Here is a 24310-nt window from a genome sequence, read left to right as displayed (position 1 = left end):
CGAACCTTGTTCAAGCTCAAGAGGGAACAAGCCACCGTGATTCTCATCGCTCCACGGTGGCCCAGGCAGCATTGGTTCTCCCTTCTACTTCAACTCAGTTCCAGGGAGCCCATTCTTCTTCCTCTGTTTCCTTCTCTGCTTACACAGCATCAGCAAACCCTTCTGCATCCCAGCCTTCAGTCTCTGCACCTGACAGCTTGGTATCTCTTGGGCTGACATCAGCTTGTTCTCTTCTGTCTCAGCCTGTTCGTTCTATTCTTGATGCTTCCAGGAAACCGGCCACTCTTCAATGCTACCAACAGAAGTGGTCCCGGTTTTCTTCCTGGTGTCTTCTGCATCATCATGATCCCACTTCGCTTGCAGTGGAGACCTTGTTAGCTTATCTTCTTTCCTTGTCTGACTCTGGTCTCAAGTCTACTTCCATCAGAGTCCACCTAAGTGCTATTGCTGCTTTTCATGAGCCAGTTCATGGAAAACTTCTCTCTGCTCATCCTTTGGTTTCCAGATTCATGCGGGGTCTTTTCAATGTGAAACCACCTCTTAAGCCCCCTCCTGTAGCCTGGGATCTCAATGTGGTTCTTTCTGCCTTAATGAAGCCTCCTTTTGAACCTTTGGCTACAGCTCCTTTCAAGTTTCTCACTTGGAAACTGGTCTTCCTTATTGCTATCACCTCTGCCAGCAGGGTCAGTGAGTTGCATGCACTAGTTGCTGATCCACCTTTTACAGTCTTTCATCATGACAAGGTGGTTCTGCGTACGCATCCAAAGTTTCTCCCTAAGGTTGTCTCGGAATTTCATCTCAACCAATCGATTGTCCTGCCTGTATTCTTCCCGAAGCCTCATTCTCTTCCTGGAGAACAGGCTTTATATATTTTGGACTGTAAGCGGGCTTTAGCTTACTATTTAGAGCGTACTAAGCCTCACAGATCAACTCCCCAACTCTTTCTGTCCTTTGATCGGAATAAATTGGGACATCCCGTTTCTAAACGTACGTTGTCAAATTGGCATGCAGCGTGCATTTCTTTTTGTTATGCTCAGTCCGGACTGACACTGGAAGGTTCTGTCACGGCCCATAGAGTTCGAGCTATGGCAGCATCTGTAGCTTTCCTCCGTTCCACTCCTATTGAGGAAATCTGCAAGGCTGCTACTTGGTCCTCAGTTCATACTTTCACATCTCATTATTGTCTGGATGCTTTCTCCAGACGGGATGGACACTTCGGCCAATCTGTTTTGCAACATTTATTTTCCTAATGGCCAACTTTTCCTCCATCCCTCTTTTTGTTAGCTTGGAGGTCACCCATCAGTCAAGAATATGCTGCCTGCTTGTCCTGGGATAAAGCACAGTTACTTACCGTAACAGGTGTTATCCAGGGACAGCAGGCAGATATTCTTGCGTCCCACCCACCTCCCCGGGTTTGCTTCTTAGCTGGCTTATCCTAACTGGGGACCGCGCGCCTCCGTCGGGCGGGAAGGCACTCCCGCATGCGCGGTGCTGCCTACTAGAACTTTCCAAGTTCTTAGAGTGCAATCACTCTAAAATTGTCCGTACCGGGGCTCCGTCGGTCACCCTCAGTCAAGAATATCTGCCTGCTGTCCCTGGATAACACCTGTTACGGTAAGTAACTGTGCTTTATGGGAGTGTGGTCTAGGGTGGAGTTTGCAGGCTCCCCCCAAACAAAAAAGCTTTTTTGCTGCCTATGCCTAAAATGACTATTTAAATAAAGTTGGAATAAGAACTTAAGAATTGCAGCTGCTGGGTCAGACCAGTGGTCAATTGTGCCCAGCAGTCCACTCACGCTGGGCACAAAGACCAGTGCCCTATTTGAGTCTAGCCTTACCTGCGTACGTTCTGGTTCAGCAGGAATTTGTCTAACTTTGTCTTGAATCCCTAGAGAGTGCTTTCACCTATAACAGCCTCTGGAAGAGCGTTCCAGGCTTCTACCACTCTCTGGGTGAAGAAGAACTTCCTTACGTTTGTACGGAATCTATTCCTTTTTAACTTTAGAGAGTGCCCTCTCGTTCTCTCCACCTTGGAGAGGGTGAACAATCTTTCTTTACTAAGTCTATTCCCTTCATTATCTTTAATGTTTCGATCATGTCCCCTCTGTCTTATCTTTTCAAGGGAGAAGAGGCCCAGTTTCTCTAGCCTTTCACTGTACGGCAACTCCTCCAGTCCCCTAACCATTTTTGTCACTCTCTCTGGACCCTGTTGGACGCAGTATTCCAGGTTGGGACGCACTATGACTCGGTACAGCGGCATGATAATCTTCTCAGATCTGTTTGTGATCCCCTTCTTAATCATTCCTAGCATTCTGTTTGCCCTTTTTGCCGCTGCTGCGCATTGCGTGGACGGCTTCATTGACTTGTCTACATGTACTCCCAAGTCTCTTTTCCTGGGAGTGTCTCCTAGTACTGCACCGGACATCCTGTATTTGTGTATAAGATTATTACGGACATGCATCACCTTGCACTTATCCACGTTGAACCTCATTTCACGGCCCATTCCTCAAGTGTTTTTATGGTGTCTCAAGGTGAGGAAGGATCTATACTTCTACTAAGACTACCGTATTTTCACGCAAATAACGCGCACCCGTATAAAACGCGCACACGGGTATAGCGCGCAGAAATCACGATGATATGTACAAAAACTTTGGTATACCGCGCTCACGGGTATACCGCGCATGCTGCCCGACGCTCCTTTCGCCCGCCCTGACTTTCCGTGCGCTGTCCCGACTCTCCGTTCACCCCCCCTGACTTCCATGCACTGTCCCCCCTTGAAAGTCTGTCCCCATCCTGAAAGCCTGATGCCCCCCCCGACGTCCGATACATCCCTCCCCCCGAAGGACCGCCGACTCCCCAACAATATCGGGCCAGGAGGGAGCCCAAATCCTCCTGGCCACGGCGACCCCCTAACCCACCCCGCACTACATTACGGGCAGGAGGGATCCCAGGCCCTCCTGCCCTCGACGCAAACCCCCCTCCCCCCAACGACCGCCCCCCCCAAGAACCTCCGACCGCCCCCCCAGCCGACCCGCGACCCCCCTGGCGACCCCCACGACCCCCCCACCCCCCTTACCTTTGGTAGTTGGGCCAGAAGGGAGCCCAAACCCTCCTGGCCACAGCGACCCCCTAACCCCACCCCGCACTACATTACGGGCAGGAGGGATCCCAGGCCCCCCTGCCCTCGAAGCAAACCCCCCTCCCCCCCAACGACCGCCCCCCCAAGAACCTCCGACCGCCCCCCCAGCCGACCCGCGACCCCCCTGGCGACCCCCCCACCCCCCTTCCCCGTACCTTTGGTAGTTGGCCGGACAGACGGGAGCCAAACCCGCCTGTCCGGCAGGCAGCCAACGAAGGAATGAGGCCGGATTGGCCCATCCATCCTAAAGCTCCGCCTACTGGTGGGGCCTAAGGCGCGTGGGCCAATCAGAATAGGCCCTGGAGCCTTAGGTCCCACCTGGGGGCGCGGCCTGAGGCAATGGTCGGGTTGGGCCCATGTGCCTCAGGCCGCTCCCCCAGGTGGGACCTAAGGCTCCAGGGCCTATTCTGATTGGCCCACGCGCCTTAGGCCCCACCAGTAGGCGGAGCTTTAGGATGGATGGGCCAATCCGGCCTCATTCCTTCGTTGGCTGCCTGCCGGACAGGCGGGTTTGGCTCCCGTCTGTCCGGCCAACTACCAAAGGTACGGGGAAGGGGGGTGGGGGGGTCGTGGGGGTCGCCAGGGGGATCGCGGGTCGGCTGGGGGGCGGTCGGAGGTTCTTGGGGGGGGACGGTCGTTGGGGGGGAGGGGGGTTTGCGTCGAGGGCAGGAGGGCCTGGGATCCCTCCTGCCCGTAATGTAGTGCGGGGTGGGGTTAGGGGGTCGCCGTGGCCAGGAGGGTTTGGGCTCCCTTCTGGCCCGACATTGTCGGGAAGTCGGCGGTCCTTCGGGGTGGGGGTGCGAGTGGTCCTGCCGGGGGGGGGGATGTATCGGACGTCGGGGAGTCGGCCGGGCAAGAGGGCTTGGGCTCCCTCTTGCTCCGATCGTGGATGCGGGTGCGGGTGGGAGCGCGTGCGAGCGGTCGTTCGGGGTGGGGGTGCGAGCGGTCCTGCTGGGGGGGTGAATCGGGCGTCGGGCGGGGTGGGAACTATGTTTTAAAACTTTTGTATACCGCGCTCACGCATATAACGCGCGAGGGGTATGTGCGGTAGGTAAAAACGCGTATAACGCGCGCTATATATGCGTGAAAATACGGTAAGTATCTTAATAAAAAAATTCAGCTCAAAACTTAGCCTATGTTTCACATTTTGGCCCCTTAAGTGATTGAGTTTGACACACCTGACATAGAGAATGACATGGGGATAAAGTTTGTCTTCATCTTTGTGAACTCTGTCCCCGTTCCTGCTCTGTCCGTGCAAACTCTGATGCCATCTGCTCAAGCCTCAAGATCTTATCTGGGCGGGCAGCTGATTCCAGAGACGGGGGATGAAGTGGCTGTATGAGCTGTATAAGGAGCCCTATGTGGTAGCGATTCAATTGCCAAACATGCCAGTGTACAAGCTGACATCTGAAAGTAGAAAAGGTCCTAAGAAAACTCTACACAGAAGTCAAATACTCCACATAAGTCAATTAGTCTGATTGCCACAAATGGAAAATTTTACAACATCCATGCCAATAGCAAAATACAAATGAAAGTTAAGACGTCAAACGTGCTCACAGAATGAACAAGAAAGCTGTGACTCAGACCACTATGCAGAATTTTCAATGTCTAAGGATTTCATAAATGGGATACTGTATGGATCCATCAGCATCACAAGGCTTAGATCCAACTGAATTACACTCCTTCGTATTTGCGGTGGTTAGGGGCGGGACATAACCGCGAATACGGAAAAACCACGAATAACTTTTTATGTTGTTCGTGATTTTTTTGTAACAGCCACCGTTATTACTGAAACCACGAATAACAAACAATGGTGAGAGACCTGATCTGTTCCTGAAGGAGAGGCAATATTGGTGAAGAAAGCAGCAATTTTTCAGGCTGATAGCAGGCAAGCAGTGATTTTCAGGCTGATAGCAAGCAAGCAGCGTTTTTCTCTGTGCATGCTGGGAAGCATCGATTTTGAGGGTAAAAGATTGGAAGCATCGATTTTGAGGGTGAAAGAATGGAAATAGCGATTTTGAGGGTGAAAGCTTGGAAGCAGCAATTTTTTTTTTTTGTGTGTGAAAGCTGGTAAGCACCAAACATTTTTATTGGTATGGTACAGGTACTTTACTCATGATGTAATTTTTTGGGGGGGAGGAGTCAGCATGCGAAAAATCACGTAACCGTGAATACAGAGGGTGAAGTGTAGATGCTTCACAAATGGATCAGTAACTGAAAGAAATTCTTCTCTCTCATACAACCTACACATGGGCCAGAAGCAATGCCAAATTTATCTGAATCAATCAGTGACTCTGAACCTCTAACTGAATTTAGTGGTTTCACAGTTGATAACAATCCTTACAAGGGAATATTGGCAGACGTTAATGCTCCCATACCTTTAATTGGTATAACTGAGGAAAATACACCTGATAGTGAAAGTATGCCTGCTGTTTCAAATGACTCACCTGGTCAGCATGCTGATCATACTGTATTGGTCCGCAGGTCAGAGAGGACCCATAAGTCTGTCATAAAACTAGGAATTAGGTATCTCTTTTAATCAGTCTCTACAAATTTCTGTAAAGAGTGTCATTGCTGATTGGTTGACAGTTCTTGAATGCCTGAGTAAATATGTTCAACTGGCTAGTCAGGATGTCTCTGCTGTATTAAGTAACATAACATAATATTTAAATTTTTATTTATATACCACAAAAGCCTTTCAGTTCTAAGCGGTTTACAAAAGAGGTAAAGCTGACCAGAGTCGGCAAACTACAGCATAAATTGCCAGACAGTTAATAAAGGGACTTACAATGTGGAGATAAGTAGGTTTTTAGAAAGAGGTAGAGAATACCAATGACATTGATCTATCACATGGATTGGATGGAGCGGTTCTGATGAAGGTCATATCCTAGGAGTCCTAGGAAGGACTGCCAAATTTAGCAAAGAGGTGTGTTTTTTTAGAAGCTTTCTAAAGTGCATGTAAGAGGTTGATGCTCTGACCAGTTGGTTCCATTCTGGGTCTCTGGAAGTGGTTTGGTATGATAGGAGTTTATTGCTGAACTAGTCTTTAAGCCCGTTACATTAACGGGTGCTAGAATATATATGTGTGTGTGTCTTTATTTCTTTCTCTCTCTCTGTCTCCTTAGCCGCTTTCTGTATTTCTGTCTTTGTTTTGGCTGTCCACCACCACCCCTTGCGTGCTCCCCCTGTCCATTCTCCCTTCCTTTTACCTCCCCTGTGTCCACCACCACCCCTTTACTGCTCCCCTTATCCAGCAGCAGCCCTTTTCCCTTTGTTTTACCTCCCCCCTGTCCATCAGCACCTCTTCCTGCTCCCCCCTGTCCAGCAGTAGGCCTCCCTTCATTTTTCTGCCCCCCCTGTCCATCAGCACCTCTTCCTGCTCCCCCTGTCCAGCAGTATGCCTCCCTTCATTTTTCTGCCCCCCCCTGTCCATCAGCACCTCTTCCTACTCCCCCTGTCCAACAGTAGGCCTCCCTTCATTTTTCTGCCCCCCCCCCTGTCCATCAGCACCTCTTCCTGCTCCCCCTGTCCAGTAGTAGGCCTCCCTTCCTACCTGAGTGCTTTAGCTGTGCTGCCTTGAAGGAGGGCCGCCAGCGCCGCTTTGTGAAGGCCTCCTCCTGGCAGCCGCCGCTCGCGGCCGAAACCGACTCTTCCTGTAAGCTGATCCTGGCCCTGCGTCTGCCCTCAGCCGACAGCCGCCTGTCTCAAAGCCCTCCTCCCGGCAGCCTCCGCTCCGTGTAGCAGGAAATCGTGCGAGTTGGCGAGAGCCGGGGACCGCCTCAAGCGCTGTGTTGGGGGGGTAGGCAGGCGCGGGGACCGGGATGCACGCTTTGGAGATCGAGTTGCCGCCATTTTGAAGATCGTTCCACCCTGCTCCTTGCCTTACTATATTTTTAAGTTGAAAGACACGGTGGCGGCGGCTCCTCTCAAGATCCCCGACTGCATTGGACTTCCGACGAAGGTGGGGATCCTGAGAGGAGCCGCTGCCTCGTCTTTCAACTTAAAAATATAGTAAGGCAAGGAGCAGGGCAGACCGAAGAACAGCAGAGTCTGGTGCAGTTCGAGAAGCCGGTAGAATTGCAGAGTGAGAGGCGGGGGTGAGGAAGGCCGCCGCACTGTACTGTAATTTTTTTTTTAAAATTTGAAAGCCGCCCACCGCAGCTCCTCTCTCAATCCTGGTGCAGTTCGAGAGAGGAGCCGGTACCATGCAGAGTGAGAGGCGGGGGTGAGGAAGGCCGCCGCAGATGTGTAAGTTTTTTTTTAAATTTGAAAGCCGCCGCTGCCGCAGCCGTGTCGTATTAAGCGAGCAGGTGGTAACGTAAAACCCGCGCATGCGCACTCGTGTTTTCGCGACGGACCAGGGAACACGTTTTTTTAGTGCACATGCGCGGCCTATCATTTTATTATATTAGATATTTTCTGAGTGCAGCCCTTGACTGAGGGGAACGTGAAGAATGATTGGCATGTGGATCATCCAGGTCCGGTGAATAGGAAATGATTAGTAAGGTAGAAACATAGAAACATAGAAAGATGACGGCAGATAAGGGCTACAGCCCATCAAGTCTGCCCATACCATTGACCCCCTTTTAAGTCTGCTGGCCCCCTTAACTCTACTGACCTGCTCTATTAAGTCTATATCCTAGCGACTCTATTTATAGGTATGACTCCCGCAGTGATCCCACATAGGTATCCCATTTGTTCTTGAAGTCTGGGATACTGCGGGCCTCGATCACCTGTACTGGAAGCTTGTTTCAATGCTCTATCACTCGTTCCGTGAAGAAGTACTTCCTGACGTCTCCACGAAACTTCCCTCCCCTGAGTTTGAGCGGATGTCCTCTTGTGTTCGAGGCTAGGCACCTGGACCAATCAGGCCTTAGGATTAGTGGGGATGGACAGCCCGCTATGCCTAAGGCCTGATTGATCCAGGCTTCTAGAGCCTGGGCCAATCAGGCCTTAGATTTAGCGGGGATGGGCCGGGAAGGGGCAGGCCCGTCTCATTTCCATGAGGCGGGCCTGTCGGCTAGACAGCAACAAGACCCGTCCAGCCGACCAACATTTAAAGGTTAGTTGGGGGAGGGAGGTTAGTTGGGGGGGGGGGTCGTCGGGTTGTCGGGCTTTCCGGCAGAAGGATTGGGCATCCTCCTGCCGGCGATTACCAGTTTGGGGGGGAGGGGGGTTCCGGCAGGAGGATTGGGCATCCTCCTGCCGGCGATGGGACAGGCGGCCACAGCCGCTATACTTATTTCAGCAGGGAGATCCCTTGCTGGCCTACATTTTAAGCATCTCTTCCTCTACTAGGGAGACGCGTAGGGCCGCCTAGGTTCGCCTAAGGCCCGCCTAAGGCCCTTAGGCGAGCTTAGGCGTCTTGCGGGCCTCCCTAGGCTCCCGGAGGCTCCTTCAATATAGGCGGCCTGCCTGGGGAGCATTTTTTTAAAAAACGTGCATCCCGATTGGCAGATTAGACAGCTGTAGGACGCCTACAGCTGCCTAAAATTGGGACGCACTTTGTAGAATCAGGGCCTTAGTCTCTGGAAATGTTTGTGTAATCCTGCTAAGTAGAAAATGTTGCAGTAGTCTAGGATGCTTATATCTAAAGCTTGGACAAGGAGTTGGAATGGCACCAGATCAAAGTATTTTCTTATGGATCTAAGTTTCCAGAGTGTGCTGAAGCCTTTTGCATACGACATGGTCCACTTGTCTGACAAGACCTACCTTTAGTGAATCCATGTTGCTTCCGGTCCTGTAATCCACAGGATTCCAGAAACTTGACCATTCTAGAACTTAAGAAGTTGCCTCCGCTGAGGCAGACCAGAGGTCCATCTCGCCCAGCGGTCTGATCGCGCGGCGGCCCATCAGGCCCATTGCCTGAGCAGTGGTCCCTGACTAGCTCTATAGCCTATCTCTACTCCTATTCCTGTAACTTACCTCTACTCCTATCCCTACAACCCATATCTACACCTATCTATACCCCTCAATCCCTTTGTCCTCTAGGAACCTATCCAAACCTTCTTTGAAGCCCTGTACAGTGCTCCTGTCTACCACAGCCTCTGGAAGCATATTCCATGTATCCACTACCCTCTGGGTGAAATAGAACTTCCTAGCGTTTGTTCTAAACCTGTCCCCTTTCAATTTCTCTGAGTGCCCCCTTGTACTTGTGGTTCCCCTTAGTTTGAAAAATCTGTCCCTGTCTACTTTCTCTATGCCTTTCAGGATCTTGAAGGTTTCTATCATGTCTCCCCTAAGTCTACGCTTCTCCAGGGAGAAAAGTCCTAACTGTTTCAATCTGTCAGTATATGAGAGATTTTCCATACCCTTTATCAGCTTTGTTGCTCTTCTCTGGACTCTCTCAAGTACTGCCATGTCCTTCTTGAGGTACGGCGACCAGTACTGGACACAGTATTCCAGATGCGGCCGCACCATTGCACGATACAGTGGCAGGATGACTTCCTTCGACCTGGTCGTAATACCCTTTTTAATGATACCCAACATTTTGTTTGCTTTCCTTGAGGCTGTGGCGCACTGCGCCGACGCCTTCAGTGTTGTGTCTACCATCACTCCCAGGTCTCTTTCCAGGTTACTTACCCCTAGTAGTGATCCCCCCATTTTGTAGCTGAACATCGGGTTCTTTTTCCCCACATGCATGACATTGCATTTCCCTATGTTGAAGCTCATTTGCCACTTTTTGGCCCACTCTTCCAGTGTCGTTAGATCCTTTTGGAGAACTTCGCAGTCTTCCATGGTTTTAACCCTGCTGTATAGTTTGGTGTCATCCGCAAATTTAATGACCTCACATTTTGTTCCCACCTCTAGGTCGTTTATGTAGATATTGAACAGGAGCGGTCTCAGCACTGACCCCTGTGGTACTCCGCTTGTGACCCATTTCCAGTCTGAGTAATGTCCCTTTATTCCAACCCTCTGTTTCCTGTCCGCCAGCCAGTTTTTGATCCATTGGTGGACCTCCCCTTGCACCCTGTGGTTCCATATCTTCTTAAGCAGTCTTTCGTGTGATACCTTGTCGAAGGCTTTTTGGAAGTCAAGGTAAATGATGTCTATAGATTCCCCTTTATCTACCTGGCTGTTTACCCCCTCAAAGAAGTACAGTAAGTTTCTCTGTTTTAAAAAGTGTTTCCATTAATTTGCTTACCACTTTTGTGGAGAGGAACCACATCCATCCTTCTCCAGTCCTCCGGTACCAATCCCGACTCTAGAGACTTGTTGAAAAGGTCAGTCAGCGAATCTACCATAACTTCCCTAAGTTTCTTCAGCACCCTAGGATGTACACCATCTGGCCCCTTTTTAGCTAGCTACTTACGAATATAACCATCTGAAAATCGATCAGGGTCTATTACTTCTCCATCCCTATTCACGCTTGTCTTCTGTGGTCCCACTCTCAGCGCTTCAGCCGTCAACACAGAACAGAAATATTTGTTAAGCAATTCGGCCTTTTCTCAAATATGACATTTCCTCAAGGTAGTTTTTAAGAAATCTGATGAAATCAAAACATTTACCAACCTGAAGCTCCTGCCTGTTCAAACATGTTTCTTTTATCATCTTCATCCAAGCACTTCTCATAATGTTGTTCATTCAGGCCACAAAGCCTTGCATTTCTTTGTTGCAATATTTGCATTTTGCTTGCATGCCTGCCTTACCCATAGGTAGAGGAACTTCATTAAAATATTCCCAAACTGGGTCTCTTTTACAGCCTGTTCCATTATAGGTTTTCTCCTCCAAGGAGAGAATGTTATGATAAACCTCAGGCTATACACAAAGGTCTCAAGACTTGTGGAATATTCAGTTCAGAAGGTTTCATTTTCATTTTTACTGCTTGGCCCTTTGTCCTCATACTTTGCTCCTTGTGCAGATATATAAATAAATCACTTAAGAGGTAAGGCAGTGGTCTTTGCTAATTTTTAAGCAAGGGCCATTTTGTGTCCAAAAGGGTGAAGGAGGGCCGACAAAGATGTTCCCACTTTGGGCCATGACATCAATAATGCCTCTTGACGTTCATTCCTACCAGAACACCTGGCCTTGATCACACATGCAGAACCTAGATAAACCCTATGTAAATACAGGACTACAAACTAATCCCCCCCTTTTACTTAGCTGATGTAGAGATTTCTACTGTAGTCCGAGGTGCTAAATGCACCAACGCTGCTCCAATGCTCATAGGAATTCTATGAGCGTCGGAGCATTTAGTGCTCTGGGCCATAGTAGAAACCTCTACTGTGGCTTAGTAAAAAAGGGGAGGGGTAAAAGTCCTAATATACCCAAAACCCTAAGATACCAGACTTTGCATTCAGTACACCACCAGAGAAATAGAAACAAACACATTTTTTCCTGAACAGTGCAAAATATAGACAGCAGCTGTAAATTTTCAAATCTGACATATTTCTATCACTAAATTGAAAATAAAATCATTATTCCTAACTTTGTTGATTTTATTTTTCTAATCATCTTTTCCCAGCCTATGGTTGCACTTCTTTCTGTCTGTACTCTAAACTGTGTTTCCAGGGCCTTCTTACTATTTTTCTCTCCTTCTTTACTTTCTGCCCTACATTCATGTTAAAACTAAAAGGGAATTTTGCTCGAAAAGTAAATGTCATAGGGTCTCAACTGCATGTAGTAAACTCAAAATGTGTATTGAAAAGATTCCTTAATATAAACATGATAACAAAGAAAAGAGACAAGCAAGATGTCAAAATCCAACTAAACAGTTACTTTATTATTGTGCAGAGTCTTTAAAAACATAAAGGTCCCAACTAAGATCCCAGTTTCAGCATCTGTGGATGCCTTCCTCAGGGGGCTAATGATAACATTGGGACATCTTGCTGAAAATCGAACATACTGTAGATGGCAAATAAAAAGTCACAAAAATGATAAGATGGAAAATTTGTAAATCTGTGAGAATGTTGGTACACTGTCAAACAGATTAACTCATAGAAAGATAGTATAATCAATCTCTGTATTAAGACCATTAGGTTGCAGTGATCTAAGGCCATGTATAATCTTTTTCTTCGACTTGCAATAAAGTGATGTCTATATTGCCTCCTCTTGGATTTTCCTTAATCATTTTGAAGACAAAGAATCTAAGGTCGTTTGCATCATGTTTATAATCTCCTTCCCTCCCCCCTCCAGTAGTCTGACATTTCTCTCCTTCCCTTTCTCCCTACATGTGGTATGGTATCTCTTCTTTCCTTCCCTTTCCTCCTCATCCTCATCCTCATCTTCCTCCGTACCATGGTCTGGCATCTTTCTTTTTTTTTTCCCCTCCCCATCCCCACGGTCTAGCATTTCTCCAATAACCATCCCCCATGCATCCCCCCACTTCATGGGATCTGGTAGTTCCTCATTCTTCTCCTTGGTAGCTGCTCTTTCACTCTTTGGGCTTCTAGCTTTGTGAGTGAAGTAAACATGCTGATTTTGGTGTCCTGTAAGCTTTCCATCCGCTACTGCTTCCTGCCTATACGGGGACAGGAAGCAGTAGCAGAGAGAAAGCTTCTGGTCTTCAGAAGGCAGCATGTTTACCTCATTCATGCTGCAGGCATCCCAAAGAGTGAAAGAGTGGCTGCCAGGAAGAAGTGTTGGATCCCTTGGGTGTGGAACACCAAACTGCAGCATGTGCCACCCAGAAGGTCTCCACGAGCCACCGTTGGCTTAAGGGTCTTGCAGTGAAGACCACTGAGGAAAGATTTGCAAAGGAACAATGGGACTAACATCTTTTTCTCAACTCTGTATATTTTATAAAATTTTTGCTGTGAAGAAGCATGTTACCTCTGCAGACACAAATTCACAGTTTTGAGAAATACAAAACCAAGAATCTGTGCTAATATCTCTTAGATAGGAAAATTGCCTGTGACATAAATGGATTAATGGAATTTCTGTACCAAAAAATGTAAACATTGCATGAATATTACATTACATTACATTAGTGATTTTTATTCCGCTTGTACCTTGCGGTTCAAAGCGGATTACATAAGAAGAGAACTGGACATTTCCAGGATGGTACATGACAATAGAGAATACAGTTTGAGGATAGAGACTTAATAACAGAATGATAGTAAAGACTTAATAACATCGGAAGATGTTTTGGACGGCAGTGTTTTGGTTTCTTGGGGGATGGGGTGAGGGAGGTTAGGTAGATTGTATATGCTTTTTGAACAGCAGTGTTTTGATTTCTTTACGGAATGTCTTGAGGTCTGATGTTGTGGTTAACAATCTGGTGATGGAAGGTTCGAGTTTTGCAGCATGTGTTGCCAGGAGGCTATCATAAAGCTTTTTGCGGTGAGTACCCTTGAGTGGTGGGTATGTGAATGATGTCAGTTTTCTTCTTGTTCTGGTTGGAAGGTTACGGTTTAGGCGGTCATTTAGGTAGGTGGGTGCAGTACCGTTAATTACTTTGAAGAGTAGACAGTATAGTTTGAATTGAATTCTGGCTCGAATCGGTAGCCAGTGTGAGTCTAGGTAGGCATTGGTGATGTGGTCAAATTTTCCGAGTGAGTAAATTAGTCTAAGGGCTGTGTTCTGAACAGTTTGAAGTTTTTTGATCATGTTTGTGGGGCATGGTAGATAAAGGATATTGCAGTAGTCCACGAGACCTAGTACCAGGGATTGTACAATTATTCTGTAGTGTTCTTTGTCAAAGAATTTCCTTATTTTTCTTAAGTTGCGCATTGTGAAGAATGCTTTTTGGGTAGTTTTGTTGATTTGGGTCTGCATAGTGCAGCATCTGTCTATCTGCACTCCCAAGATTCTGAGTGAGGTCTGGATTGGGTATTTGGTTGCTTTAATTTCTAGGTCTGTTATGGATGGGTTTTTGTCCGTTTCAAGCATTAGGAATTTGGTTTTGTCCGAGTTTAGTTTCAGTTTGTGGTTTGTCATCCATTTTTCTACTTCATCCAGAATTATTTCCAGGTGTCCTGTTGAGGTGTGGTCTTGGATTTCAAAGGGGAGGAGAATAGTTATGTCATCTGCGTAGCTGAATGATGTTACATTTAGGTTGTCTAAAGTGGTGCCGAGGGAGGAGATGAAGAGATTGAATAGAATGGGCGATAGTGGTGACCCCTGCGGGACTCCGCATGGATTTGACCATGGGTTAGATTTCGTGTTGTTTGTCTTAACTCTGTACGTTCTTGTTTTGAGGAATCCTTGGAACCAATTGTAAACCACCCCTGAGATCCCGATTGCATCAAGTATCTGGAGTAATATGGTGTGATCGACTAGATCGAAGGCGGCGGAAAGATCTAGTTGGATAATTAGGATCCTGTGTCCTTTACTGAGGTGTTGTCGGGCTATGTCTAGTAGTGTTGCTAGTAGTGTTTCCGTGCTGTGGTGAGATCTAAATCCTGATTGAGAGGAGTGAAGTATATTATGGTCAAATAGGTAGTTGGTGAGGTATTGAGCCACAAGTCCTTCAATCAGTTTGACATATAATGGGATCGAAGCGATAGGTCTGTAGTTGGTAGGAGCGTCTATAGGGCCTTTTTGATCTTTCAGCCTCATGCTACATAATTAAAAATTAATCCTTATTTCATGATGAATAACTTTTGGACTATAATGTATCTTAAATAGAAATCTATCTTTTGGATAGATTTTTCCTCAAAAAAGCATTTTTATAAAAAAATCCAATTTAAATAAAATCTGATTGTTTTTTAATTTAAAAAAATCAGATTTTTATCCACCATGATTTATATGATTTTTCAAACTGGTATGCCATTGTTTTTGTCACAGTTGTTGATCCCCTTTATGTCCTCCCGGACTTGTCTCTCTCTCAGTCCCAGTTAGCAGTACCACCTTTTCATCGTGTCCAGAGTATTGCTGAGGAAATCGATGTTTGCTGTAGTTGGGCCAGTACTCTGGATCCAGCTACCTGTTTGTTTATGGCAGTGTCTCTCAAACTGTGCTACAGCACAGTGGTGTGCCCTGAAGAGATTCCGGGAGTGCCACGAGAGATTCCAGAATTTTATTTTATTTTAAAAAATTCCCTTCACACATATACACTAGAATAGATGACATACATGTATGTTGTGTACTCAAGAGCCTGTCAATGTTATAAGTGTGTGTGCATGTGAGGATACAACTGCCCAGACAAGCATCATTCTTTGACATGATTGGTCCTTGAAAACTAATGGCAAGTAATGTTTTATTTTTATTTTTTATTTAGTAATTATCCTAACTTAAGCAACAAAGCAAAGGCTTTGTTACCATTCGGATCGTTTTAACTTTGCAAATTTGGATTTTCAGTTCTGATAGATATTAAATAAAAAAAAAAAAAAAAGAGAACGACTGCAGATGGTGGATGATGAAATGCATATTTGCTTGTTGGCTATTGAGCTGCGTTTTGAGCTAATTTGCACTTAAAAACAAGCACATCTATCGCATTGATTAGCAATTATATCTACTTTAATTTCACTGTTATTATAATTATCCATACAGAAAGAAATAAAATTTCTTTTAAAAAAAGTTTACTCCATTTAGTGTGCGAGAGTCTGAAAGACACTGGTTTACGGTAACAAATCCACCTTACTAACTTTAAGAAGCTTCTGAAAGCTCTTTTTTTTTTTTTTAAAGAAGCTTTTCCTGAGGGAATGGATTTTAGTCCACCTGCGACTGATGTAGCTTCAACAGCACTGGGGGGAATATGTTCCAGGACCTGGGGATGTGGTAAAACAGCTTTACCCTTTACATTTCTTTCTTTGTATTGGAGCTCCTTTCGGACATATGTTGTCTTAATTTATTGTTGTATCTCACATTGATTGTGTTCCATAAGTGGTTTATCAAATAAGCTACCTGATGTCCCAGTTGCGAGATGATCTAGAAGTAAAGAGATCTTGGATTCTCTACAGGGAGATCTGTTCTAGCAGCTGACGATGGAACTTACCTGAGATGGGACCATACTGGACCTGTTGTTCACAAATGTGGAGAGTGTTGGTGATATTTGACATGTAGTGATCACCAGATGGTGGAGACTGTTCTGGATGCCTGTTTTATGTTGGATGCTATGAGGCCCTTTAACACCTACACTGTAAGGCCCTTTAACATCTATACTGCGCCACTATTTTGGGGAAGTGTAATGCCTAAAAAAGGACCAATGGTGGTTCCTGTGATTAGAGGTCCGATGGATCTTCACCTGGTTCCAACTATACTGTCAGCTCCTACATTTGGAGTGAGTTTGTCATGAACACTGGAGATACTGCTTTCATCCCCTCCCCCTCAACCTGGCAATGAACTTGAAGTACAGCACTCTTTCAGTTGGAGTAAACGCAACAGAGGTTTGTGTTTTTCCCGAGACTGCTCCAACTCATGATTCTAAATTGAATTCAGCTGGACCAGTTTCTGAAAAGGTATTTTTACCAATCTCTTTGTCTTACAGTTCTCTGATTAACATATCCAAATCAAATGGTAAATGTTGTTTGTGAAGCAATTATAACACTGCAACAGACATCCAGTTCAGGGTTTTGATCACTGGCTCAGCAAAAGTGGCCCATAAATGGCCTAGAACTCAGAACCATTCTGCTAGTACTGCAGGCACTGGAGAAATCTCTGGAATGCAAGGCAGTCAGTATCTTCTTGGACAATGAGACAGCAATGCCCTATGTCAACAGGGAAGGAGGCACAGGAAGCACCCCAATAACGCGTAGGAGGGGCAAAATCTCATTTGCAGGTTCTCTCAGCTGCGCACGTAGCAAGAGTTGAAAATGTGCAGACTGACTTTCTCAGTCGGCAGACTCTTTCCCAGGGAAACATATTTGTACATAAACGCTTTCCTATTGGCAAATTAAGTGTTTCAAGACTGAAAGAATCTATGTAAAAGATGTTATGCTGTAAAATTAATTTGTCTTGTTCTTTTCTTTTAATGTATATGTTCATATCATATGCCACTTAGTTGTGAGTTTTAAATGTGTAAAATATAATAAAGAGAATATCATAACACCTCTGTAATATGTGACTTTACTTTGTATACTGTTTGAAATTCTGGTTGCTGAATATGAAAAAAAAATATGGCAAAATTAGAAAATGCCAACCACAATCAAGCAACGTGTTGGACCCAGTAATAATAGTAGAACCAAAAATGGATTTTATTATATCCAGTGTCTGGTGACACAGTGCTCAAAGACCCAAAACAGCCATATTTTGGTAAAGAAGTGCCTACATCAGGTGCCAGATCACTTTCTCCCCTTATCCCTCCCTCTCCCCTTTTCCTTTTTTTCTCTCTCTCTCTTGTTCTCTTCTGTACCCCTTCTCCTTTTTGAGTATATATATATATATTTTTTTTTTTTTTAATTTTTAATTTTGGTTCAATTTTTTAGGTTTTTTGGGGGAGAAGTTTTCTTAGTGACTTTTGTCTGCTGCTAATTTTGTTTGTTTTTTGGACCAAACCTTGAAATCATTATTCATACGTTGCTTATATAAACCTAGTGGGTTTTGACGCTCTTTTCTGATGAGTTCAGTGTTGGCATTGCTCTTTGTAGTTTTTTTAGTTACATTAATATGCTTCATTTGGAGCTGCATTGTTTTTGGTATAGCAAGCACATTTGTTTCGATCTTTAATTCTTAATATTTTTATTTTTAGTAGGTTGATACACATGAGGTTTGTGAATCATGGTGCTTAAGTGCTTTGAAAATGAGCCCCAATATGTATAAGTTGTTCTCTTTTCCCTTGGCTGTCAGTGTTAAAATCATAACGGGTGTTTTTAGTGCTGTTCATTTTATTTATTGCTGCACTATTTAGTTATAAATTTTGTTTATATTTGAGTGGTGGCTTTTGAGCACAATCTTAATGTCCATGTTTTAGCAGTTCAGTAGTTACTGTTTCAAATTTCATCTTTTACGTAGGGGGAAATTATAAAACCGGCGCTTAAACTTAGGTGTCAGTAGACTTGCTGGCGTCTAAGTTAATTGAAAAGTGCTGTTAAAAGGCAAAAAATGGCAAGGTTTAAGCGCCTACCATCGCTTATATAAAAGGTGCCGGAATCGTGATTATGTAGCTGCTTTAGGCTGTGGAACGCTAAAATAGGCGTGGCCAATGCTGGAAGTGATGTTAGGCAGGCTAAAGCAGCTACCTACTCTTGATTCACACCAAGATAGGTGACTGAAATGTAGGCACGGAAAACCCTGGCCTATATTTCAGCCCCCTATTTATGTCATGGGATCAAACAGCCAGCCCATAGCTGCCTTAAGCTGATCTCAGCAGGGGAATTTATTCCCGATCACCTGAGCTGGCAGGACTCCCTGAAGCCATGGCTTTGGGGAATCCTGTCGGCTCAGCTGATTGGAGGGGAAATTCCCCTCCCGCAATCAGGCGGCTGTGGCGGACAGAGTACCCCCCAATCGGCAGGAGGGATGCCCACTCCCTCCTGCCTGACACCCCCACCCAAAATTGGCAGGAGAGATGCTCATACCTTCCTGCCTGATCCAACCCAACACCTCCCATCTGAAATTAGCCTATTTCCTCCAGTCTGAGAGTCCCTCTCCAGACTGGAGATTGCTTCTTGGGTGAATGTGATGACATGCCATGGCAACTGTTGTCCCTTTCTGGGATGTTTTGACACCGTCTCTAAGGAACTGGCCAATCAACCATTTGGAAATGTAGACCATTTTGCTTGGCTCTGGCAAATTTGCAAACTACTCTGGAAGTTCCAGGAAGGGGGGTGGGGGGGGGGGGGTCGCTCATCTTCATCTTCATCTTTATAATCTGGAAAAGAAAAACAAGCTTTTTTACTTTATTGGGTCTCAAACAATTTCTCAATTTGGAATGAATGAGTCCAAAGGAAGAGAATGGGCATCCCTCCTGCCGGATTTTCATTTAAGATACGGGGTTGTGTGTGTGGGGGGGGGGGTGTTAGGGGTATTGGGGTAGGATATTGGGCATTCAGAGGAGTGTCTGGGTGGGGTGTTGGGGGTTTGGAGGGTGTTCTCAGACAGGAGTGAGTGAGCATACCTCTTGCCGATTTCAGATTGGGGGCTGTTGGGGTGTGTCAGGCAGGCAGGAGTGGGCATCTCTCTTGCCTATTTCAGGTGGGGATGTGTTGGGGGTGTTAGGAGTGAGTGGGCATCTTTCCTGCCAATTGAGAGGGGTCTTCTGTTTGCTCAGCTGATTGTGACAGGGGAATTCCCCCCCCCCCCCGATCAGCTGAGCTGGCAGCAGTCCCCAAAGCCATGGCTTCGGGAAGTCCTGCTGGCTCAGCTAATCGGAGATAAATTCCCCTGCCGTGATCAGCTTAAGGTAGCTGCGGGCTGGCTTTAGGATCCTGTGGCATAGATAGGCAGCTGAAATGTAGGACAGTTTTTTCTGGGCTTACATTTCAGCCACTTATCTTAGCTGAATCAGGTACAGTTCTGTAACCAGCGCTGTTGCATGATTGACATGGGTGCTGGTTACAGAATCTGGGGGATAGTGTCATTAGCATTTTTTTATATACAGTCATGTGAAAAAATTAGGACACCCCAAGAAATATTCAGTTCTTTCTTAAGAAATGTTCACATATCGATGTCAAATCTTTTTTTTATTTATCTCTGGAAAAGAAAGTGATGTAATTGCAGGTGAACAAAAATTTTCCTTGATTTACTCATGAAGCAAAGATATCCACAAAAATGTGTATTCTAACTGAGGCATAAATTAGGACACCCCCACATATCCTCCCACTTAAAGTGGCTCAAATCACACAGATGTATCACATCAGGTGCACATGATTAGAGCATCGTTACTCAGCAATTTGAAGGAAGTTTGCCCTACTTAAACAGTAAACCTCAGACATTTAGTTTGGTGTGCGCATGATGTTCTCATGACTGAACACCATGGTGAGAATGGTGTGCGCATGGTATTCTCATGACTGAACACCATGGTGAGATCAAAAGAGTCTGGGGCCTTCAGAAAGAAGATTGTAGCAGCTTATAGGTCTGGTAAGGGATTTAAAAAGATCTCAAAAGAATTTGACATTAGCCATTCCACGGTCTGGAAAATAGTGTACAAATGGAAGACTTTCCAAACAACTGCCAACATGCCCAGGTTTAGCCGTCCAAGCAAGTTGACCCCCAGAGCAGACTGCAAGATGCGAAAAGAAGTCTCTAAAAATCCAAAAATGTCATCATGGGACCTACAGCAGGCTCTTGCTATTGTTGATGTGAAAGTACATGCCTCTATAATCAGAAAGACTGCACAAAGTTAACTTGCATGAGAGGTGTGCAAGGAGGAAACCTTTGCTCTCTAAGAGAAACATCAAGGCCAGACTGAAGTTTGCCAGAGAGAATGTAGAGAAACCCCAGGACTTCTGCAATAGTGTTGTATGGACAGATGAGTCTAAAATTGAACTATTTGGACACCAGAAAAGAAGACATGTTTGGTGTACACCAAATACAGCATTCCAGGAAAAGAACCTCATAAAAACTGTGAAGCATGGAGGTGGAAGGGCCATGATTTTGGGATGCTTTGCTGCAACAGTACCTGGCCAGCTCACAATCATAGAATCCACCATGAACCATCTGTAAGAAAATTAAAGCTGAAGCAGAACTGGACCCTGCAACATGACAATGACCCAAAACATACCAGTAAATCCACCAAGGATTGGCTGAAAACTAAGAAATAGAGAGTCCTGGAGTGACCGAGTTAAAGCCCTGATCTTAATCCCATTGAGAAGTTGTGGGGTGATTTGAAACGGGCTGTACCTGCAAGAAACCCTCAAACATCTCACAGCTGAAAACATTCTGCATTGAGAAGTGGGCCAAACTTTCCTCAGACTGATGTCAGAGACTGGTAGATGGCTACAAGAAGCGTCTCACTGCAGTTATTTCAGCCAAAGGGGGAAACGCTAGCTATTAGGGTGTAGGGTGTCCTAATTTATTCTTCAGTTAGAATATACATTTTTGTGGATATCTTTTGTTTCAAGAGTAAATCAAGGAAACTTTTTGTTGTTTACCTGCAATTATATCACTTTCTTTTCCAGAGATAAATAAAAGAAAGATTTTACATTGATATGTGAACATTCCTTAAGAAAGAACTGAATTTCATGCGGTGTCCTAATTTTTTCACATGATTGTATCTTTTTATGCTTGTCTGAAATAGTTCTAAAAATTATTTATTTACTATTTGAAGGTTTGCAAACATTTTAATCACTCGAATTTTTGTTTAAAAAATCAGACACTTCTGGTGATTTGGTTGTTGACATACGTCTGTTCTCTTGCTATTCTCTGCTTTGTCTGTTCCTGTTTTATTTTCCTTTTTATTTATTTATTTTTTTTCCCCCTTTCAACACCCCTTTCATTTTGCTTTGGTCATGTGGCTGACTGCTTTCTGGTTTGATTAATATTTCTTTTTTATTGCAGTACATCACTCTTTTTTGCAGAGGTGTCATTGACCCTTAGGCCTTGTCCTCTTGGTCCTTTTCATCTGTGACTGTATGTTGAGTTATTCATTGGCAGGTATGTTGTAATTTTATGCTGATTTTTCCCATTTTGTTTGTATGTGCATTTTCATCTGGTACATTGAGAGGTTGTTATGATATGAGACTGTAGCATTAGTCTGTCAAAGGTTTTTTTTTTTTAATAATAATTTGTTGATTTCACAAAATTCAAAGCATTATTTTTCTTAATATATTCATCAATTACATATTTGCATTTATATGTTTTGCCTTTTTTGATGTTTAAATGCCATTTGTTTACATGTTTTTTTATTGTTTTTATAAGTGTTTTAATATGATTTTTAAAATTAATTTGTTATAATTCAGTTGCTTATGTTATTTTTTTAGTTTGCATTTGTAATCATTTGGCTCAGAGTGATTTGACCCTTGATTTGGGCATTTCTTTGCTGAAATACGGCTGTGTCAGGTCTTTGAGCAATGTGCCACCAGACACTGGATATAATATCCATTTCTGGTTCTACTGTTACTGGATTCATCACCTTTCTTGATTATGGTTAGTGTGTCTTTTCTTGTGAGGCCAATTTATCTTCCTTTCTTTTTTCATATCAAAATTAGAAAATGTACAGAGAAGGGCAGCCTTAGTAACAAAAGAGACAGAATGACTTCCCCATGAGAAAAGGTTGAATGGTTAATGGCCTTCAGCTTGGACAAGAGCTTTTGGAAGATAGCAGAAAATATTTTTCAGTTCAGCACAGAATTAAGCTCTGGAATTTGTTGTTGGAGGATGTGGGTAAAAACAGCGTAGCTGAGTTTAAAGAAGATTTGGACAAGTTAAGGAAGGCGAGGGAAGTCCACTGCTTATCCTTGGTGGTAAACAGAGTGAAGTCTTGCTGTATTTGGGGATCCTGCCTGGATTGACCACTGTTGAAAAAAACAGGATAATGACTTGGTGTAAATGTGGCAGTTCTTATGTGCTTACATAAGGAACCCAAGAATCAGACCCCTTTTCTCATGTCCCTCAACCTATTAAAAGTTGTACCACTCACTGCCTTTTAAGGTTGTAATTGTTAGTCCATGCAAGTGCTAATGCTGTCTCATAGACTGAGTGGTTCAGGGTTATAAGATAGCTTCCTGAAGATTACTTCCCCCATATGCTTCTTTTTCTTTCCATTCTCTTTTAGGGATCCTCCATGTTTATTCCATATTTTATTGGATTCCACTCTATTTTTATCTTTATCACTTCCTCTGTTTTGCTTGAAAATATTTTCTGACATACTTCTGAATTTTCCCCTTGGAGCTTCATATTATGACTTCTTAGTTCTAGAATGTCTGCATTGAAAGCATTTATTTCTTTATTATTTATACCTATTAGGCATTTTAATATCTCTCTTCTTTTTCTCTGTCTCTCCTCTAGACCCCGAGCCTCATCTCATACTTATAATGAAGATCCTCACCTTTCTAGTTGTGTTTCTCTGGACCATCTCTAGCCTATCTCTGTCTTTTTGAGATACAGCCTCCAGAACTAAATACTCCAGGTGAGGCCTCATCAGTGACTCCTACACAGACATGAGCATTTATAGTTTTCTGCTGGGTATGCCTCACCTTATCTATCTTAGAAACATGATGACAGATAAAGGCCAAATGGCCATCTAGTCTACCCATCTACAGTAACCATTATCTCTTCCTCTCTCTAAGAGATCCCACATGCCTATCTCATGCCTTCTTGAATTCAGATATAGTCTCTTGTCTCCATTACTTCTTCTGGGAGACTGTTCCAAACATCTACCACCCTTTCTGTAAAAATAACTTCATCCCGCTGTTAACCGTGGGTACCTGTCCCTGTGTCATTCTTTAAAATTAGGCTTGATGGACCATTGGTCTGTCCTAGTATGGCAGCTCTTATATCAAATTTTTTTATAGGGGAAGGGCATTTCTCATTAATAGATGTGGCTCTTTATTGAGGGTCATCTCGGGAGCATTCATCTTAAGAGCTGCCTGCTGATGACATCACAAAGTCCAGGAAAATTATGTGTAAAGGCTTTGTATTTTGATGGTCCTGTATGCTTTGATTCAGTTTGGAAGCCCTATAGTTGTGTGTTCAGGTCAGATGATACTCATTTGTTGATGATTTTTCCATTTTATCAAATGTATAGAGGCACATTGAAACATGCATGCTTTGTTACTGCACCTTTAGTGTGGAGCCTAACTATCAGTGGAACTGTGATCCATGTCTGACATTTTAGATTTAAAAGTATCTTTAAAAGCTTTTCTGTTTTCTTAGGCTTTTACTTGTCTGTTTATGACCTTTATTGCTTTTTGCAATTTGATATACTGCCTTTACTATAAAGATCAAAGTGGTTTAGAAATATATAAAGAGAAAGAAAAGGAATGCTAATACAACTAAGAAAGAAAAGTAAATGTATCACACTTGCCAAAGCCTAATAGAATGGTCTGTCAGGTAAAGAGATCCCTGCCCACAGTCATCATGTGGTCCCTATTCACAAACGTGGATGCAGAGATGAAGCTGGAAACTACAGGCCGGTAAGCCTCGCTTTGGTTGTTGGAAAAATAATGGAAGTGTTGCTGAAAGAAAGGATAGTGAAATTCTTAGAATCTAATGAGTTACTGGATCCAAAGCAACATGGCTTTATTTATTTTATTTATTTTATTTTATTTATTTATTTAGATTTATATCCCGTTCTCCCAGTAGCTCAGAACGGTCTACAAGTAAACATACACAGTAGAAGTAATTAGGCAAATAAGATGTACAATAGGTTTAGGTGCTTGGACATACAAAATTGTGCAGTATTTATCAGGGT

At 44.3% G+C, this 24310-nt stretch overlaps 1 protein-coding gene across 6 annotated transcripts in view; it reads left to right on the top strand.

Moving 5' to 3' along the window:
• EHMT1 (euchromatic histone lysine methyltransferase 1) overlaps nt 1-24310 on the top strand; it is a 642972-nt gene that overhangs the window by 39386 nt on the left and 579276 nt on the right. For 2 of the 6 annotated variants that reach the window (XM_033961437.1, XM_033961432.1), the window contains exons 2-3: nt 21457-21552; nt 22906-23026. The exons of 1 other annotated variant lie outside the window; for it this stretch is intronic. The gene's annotated coding sequence lies outside the window, so the exon portion shown is untranslated. The remainder of the gene's footprint in view (nt 1-21456; nt 21553-22905; nt 23027-24310) is intronic. 3 more of the 6 variants (XM_033961436.1, XM_033961433.1, XM_033961434.1) reach the window with 2 other exon arrangements.

Source organism: Geotrypetes seraphini, chromosome 10 (assembly GCF_902459505.1).
Source record: "Geotrypetes seraphini chromosome 10, aGeoSer1.1, whole genome shotgun sequence".
Taxonomy (NCBI): Eukaryota; Metazoa; Chordata; class Amphibia; order Gymnophiona; family Dermophiidae; genus Geotrypetes; species Geotrypetes seraphini.
This window is presented reverse-complemented; position numbering and strand designations above follow the sequence as displayed.